Source organism: Mus caroli, chromosome 5 (assembly GCF_900094665.2).
Source record: "Mus caroli chromosome 5, CAROLI_EIJ_v1.1, whole genome shotgun sequence".
Classification (NCBI taxonomy): Eukaryota; Metazoa; Chordata; class Mammalia; order Rodentia; family Muridae; genus Mus; species Mus caroli.
In genome coordinates this window covers 122,507,471-122,512,434 of record NC_034574.1, presented here as the reverse complement: position 1 = coordinate 122,512,434, position 4,964 = coordinate 122,507,471, and the positions used below count along the sequence as shown (strand labels likewise).

The 4,964-nt window shown below is 43.0% G+C and overlaps 1 pseudogene; it reads right to left on the bottom strand.

Annotated features, from left to right (window-relative positions):
* Positions 1–3,236: 3,236 nt before the first annotated feature.
* The window catches only part of LOC110294942, a 4,113-nt pseudogene continuing 2,385 nt past the window's right edge, over positions 3,237–4,964 (bottom strand).

Below are 4,964 nucleotides of genomic sequence, written 5' to 3'. Positions count from 1 at the left end.
ATGTAAGTACACTGTAGTTGTCTTCAGATGCAGCAGAAGAGGGCATCAGATCTCATTACAGATGGTTGCAAGCCACCATGTGGTTGCTGGGATTTGAACTCATGACCTTCAGAAGAGCAGTCGGTGCTCTTATCTGCTGAGCCATCTCTCCAGCCTGCAGAGGCAGTTTTCTTTCTTTTTTTTTTTTTTAGATTTATTTATTTATTATATGTAAGTACACTGTAGCTGTCTTCAGACACTCCAGAAGAGAGTATCAGACTTCATTACAGATGGTTGTGAGCCACCATGTGGTTGCTGGGATTTGAACTCAGGATCTTTGGAAGAGCAGTCGGTGCTCTTAACCACTGAGCCATCTCACCAGTCCCCCAGAGGCAGTTTTCTTAACTGAGGCTCCCTCCTCTCTGATGACTCTAGTTTGTGCCAGTTGACATAAAACTAGCCAGCACACCACACAATAGCGAAATTTCGCAGTGGTGCATCGTGGTGGCATAAGGGAGCATTGGAATAATGGGACGTAATGGTGGCACATTGGGGTATTGTGGTGGAATAATGTAGCAATTTATGTGTGAGCATTTTACAGCAACTTGACATGAGCTAGAGTCACTGGAGAGGAAGAAGCCTCACCTGAGAAAATTCCTCAAGAAGATTGGGCTGTAGGCAAGCCTGTAGGGCATTTTCTTAGTTAGTGATTGATGTAAGAGGGCCCAGCCCATTCTAGGTGGTGCTGCCATGGGCTGGTGGTCTTGGGTGCTATAAGAACTGAGCTGAGCAAGCCAGTAAGCAGTATCCCTCCATGGCCTCTGCATCAGTGTCTGCTTCCAGGTTCCTGCTCTCTTTGAGTTCCTGTCCTGACTTCCTTCGATGATGAATAGTGGTGTGAATGTGTAAGCCAAGTAAACCCTTTACTCCTCACAACTTGCTTTTGTTCCTAGTGTTTCATCACAACAATAGAAACCAGGATAGTACCAGGATAGTGGGGTACTGCTGTGAGAAGTACCCCATTTGTGTGAAGTATCTGTGGTTCTGGTCAGCCAGAGCTGTGATTAACAAGAGACCAGCACCACTGAAGTAAAAGCTTTGTTTTTCTAAGACAATTGATGGATGCTGAGTCACCCAGGTGGTACTGATTTTGAAGTCCCGAAGAACAGTTGAGGCTTAGCACTAGGAGAGGCCAGGAGAGGCCGTTGGTGAAGGTGCAGCCTCAGTGGCTGTTGAGGGCCCAGGATTGAAGGGGTCATGCTGAGAAGTTGAGAGTGGGCACCATGAAGAGAGTCCAGGAGAGGCGACTGGTGAAAGTGCAGCCCAGTTGTGGCAGAAGATCCCCAGCGTTTTGGAGATGCCAGTACCATGGGATGACCATCAAGAACAGCAGCTGTGGGGAATGGAGCCTGCAGACAAGCTGTGCTTGCTATAGAAGGCAGAGCCAGGGAGAAGTGACCCAAACCCCTTGGAGGAGCCTAAAAGATGGTGAGTGAATCCCAGATAGTTGTACATTAAGTTATTTATAGTTTGGGAGTTTGATTTCGCTTTGATCAGATTGTGGTAGTGCCCTAGGTCTTCCCTCTTGAAGTAAAAGTATTGAGGTTTTTTTTTTTTTTTTTTTTTTTCTTTTTAGTTAACAGGAGCCCACAGTTGAGAGACTTTGGATTTTAAATGACTTTTTAATTTTTTTTTCTTCAAGACCAGGTCTCTCTGTGTAGTCCTGGCCTGTCTTAAAACTCAGATGTTGAAGATAGGTAGGAGGAAGGCAGGAAGGCAGGAGCAGGCCCCAGGAGGAGGACAGCTTGGCTCAGTAAATGTGGGAGAGGCAGGGGACTCTGAAGAGTGGGTAGGAGGCAGGGGCGGGGGTGTTGATGGGAAATACGTACAAGAAGCGCTGAAAAAGCTGGGCAGTGGTGGCGCATGCCTTTAATCCCAGCACTTGGGAGGCAGAAGCAGGTGGATTTCTGAATTCGAGGCCAGCCTGTTCTACAGAGTGAGTTCCAGGACAGCCAGGGCTACACAGAGAAACACTGTCTCAAAAAAAAAAAAAAAAAAAAAAAAAAAGAAGCACTGAAAAGTGACAAGAAAAATCTTGTGCCTTTGAAGGCAGAAATAACATTGAGCATTATAAATAATTCTACCTTTCAGAAAGCTTCAGGCTTCAGTTTTGAAGGTTAGAAGGGTTCAAAACTCAAACTAGAAACATTTTTTTGTTTGTTTGTTTTTATTATTTTAGACAAGGTATGGCTAGTACTCAGGATAATCCCAGCACTCAGGAGGCAGAGGCAGATGGCTCTTTGAGTTCTCGGCCAGCCTGGTCTACAGATCGAGTTTCGGGACAGCCAGGGCTACACAGAGAAACCCTGTCTTGAAAATCAAAAATGATAGGCAAGGAAGATCTCGCCAAGCATCTCAGGCTGAGCTTCACCCAAGATGGCGCTCCTTTAGCTTTTCAAGCAGCCGGGACTGGAGAAAGATCATTTTGAGGGTAACTTCTTTGATTGTTTTTGTCATTCAGACAACATATTCTGATTGTATAAATGACAGTTCAGCTTCTTAAACTGTGGGTTGCGATCCTGTATGGCTTTGTAGATCAGGCTGGCCTTGGACTCAGAGAGTACTGGGATGAAAGGCATGTGCCACCATGCCCAGCCGAGACTGGCTTTTTTTTTTTTTTTTTTTTTTAGAGACTAAAATTTTTTTAGGTGTTTGAATTTTTTTTTCAGAAAAAAATCTTATTCTTTATTTAGCAATGAAATCACTCAGAGATACGCTTTAAAAGTACAACATCTGAATCAAATAGAGCACAATTTTGATAATTATAGAACCTGAGGAGTGGGTAAATTGGGAGAGAGCTAGAAGTCTTTCTTCACTACTATATATCCGCAGTTAAAAAAAAAGTTTTTTAAAAATTGCTATTCTTTGGGACCAAAGGAAATATAGAGCACACTGACTTCTAGGGAGCAACACCAGAAATAAATGTATGTGATAGCTATGAAAATGGTGGTTGGTAAATTGTATTCAACAAACTAAAAATAAATTAAAGCTACCAATTAAAGTTTTTAAAATGACAGTAATCAGATAGAATTTAAATGAAACAAAATTAATTTAAAACTAGAGGGGGAAAAAGCAGAAAAAGGGCTCCTTTTGACTTAATCTCTATCAGGTTCACACTGTGTAACAGATTCATATGAGTCAGTGATATTCAGGAGGGCTCCAATACTAACCCAGGCAAAGCGTTCCTCAAAAGCACATTAGCAACACTGCAACACTTGCCCTTTAAGGCTTGGCTCTGACAGGTTGAGAGGGGCGGGCACTGCCTTTTCCTTCTCATCAGGTGTGAGGACTGCCCTTCTGACTCATTCTCAGGGTTTAGCAGTGTTGCTTGAAGCAGAACTGGTATCCACCAGAACCAGGAGCGTTCTGCTACCTGGTCTCGACTTTTGTGTTCTGTGGTGGGGATTACGCGTGCCTGCCTCTATCTCCTCATGGGCGTCATCACCAGCTTGGAAGATGCATATTCTCTCTAGGGAAGAATTTTCTTCCAGCATCAGGTTTTTACCAGAAGAAATACTCAAAGGTAGAGAACTCTTACGCATACTGTCCAAGGAAGAATTTTTTTTAATATTTATTTTTTATTTATATGAGTACACTGTAGCTATCTTCAGACACTCCAGGAGATGGCATCAGATCTCTTTACAGATAGTTGTGAGCCACCATGTGGTTGCTGGGATTTGAACTCAGGACCTTTGGAAGAGCAGTCGGTGCTCTTAACCACTGTCTCCAGCCCCCCAAGGAAGAATTCTTTATGTTAGATGAACATGTCTGAGATAAGGGTTTCAACACCTTCGCACAAAAGTCTGGCTTACTCTTGGCAATTTTCTCATTCTCCAAATAGTTCTCCTCCTCAGGCTGTTGGGGGTCAACAGCCTTAGTGAGGTCAGTGTTGGGTGTTATCTCCACCGTTCCATGGGTTTCAGGAGAAGAACAGCCTAGAAGGGGCTTTCTTTTCTTTGATTTGGGTGTCATTTCACTAATTGCTTTGGCTGGGTGCCTTCCTGCCTTTCCCACGCTCACAGAGATGGCATCTCCCGGTGACCTCGCAGTGCATTGCTTCTGCTTGTTTGGCAGGTTAGTCCGCTCTCCGGGACTAGTATCTGCTTCATTTGGACGGTGTTTTAAGCCAGAGTCTGAGGTGACAGACACCTGTGAAGAATCTGTTAACTGTTCCCTGCTTGACACGATGCTGTTTTCCTTGTTTGTTTGGTTTTTTTAACTAGTGTGCAAGGATCTTGAATCACAATGTTTCCTTTTATTACTGTTGATTTCCCTAAAGTCACAACTTATAACATCTTGGCAATCTTTGAGAGCGCTTTTAAAGCCATTCCCATCTTCAACAATAGTCCCATGTATTTGGCTCATTTGAGAAGTGATTTCTGATATATGAACCTTCTGACAGAGCTGCTTATTGAATGGGTCACGTGCACTTCCTGCATCATGTTCATGTATTTGGGTGATTTTAGAAATTGTTTCTGTCTTTCCCTTCACCTTTTGTCTAAGCTTCTTATCTACTTTTGGATCATCTTGACAAACAGGTTGCATATTAAGGTCATGTCTTTTAACCCCAAGAGTATTTCAGACTTATAATCACATGACTTTGTATTACCTTTGTTACAAAAAGCAGGTGTATCAAACTCACTTAAGTCTTTTAAGGTTCCAGGAATATCTTTATCCTTTTGTAGCAAGAAAGACTTATCCTTTTCTGAACAATAAACACCTTTGTCACTACTTGAAGTTGCTATTCCTGGTTGTCAACTTGACTATATCTGGAATGAACTACAATCCAGAATTGGAAGGCTCACCTGTGATCCTAATCTGGAGGCTGGGAGATACAAGTTTCTGACCTGGATCTTGAGGCATTGTGGATATGAATTCCAGAAGATTAAGACAGGAAGACCTCTGAGTTCAAATTTATCTGGGAT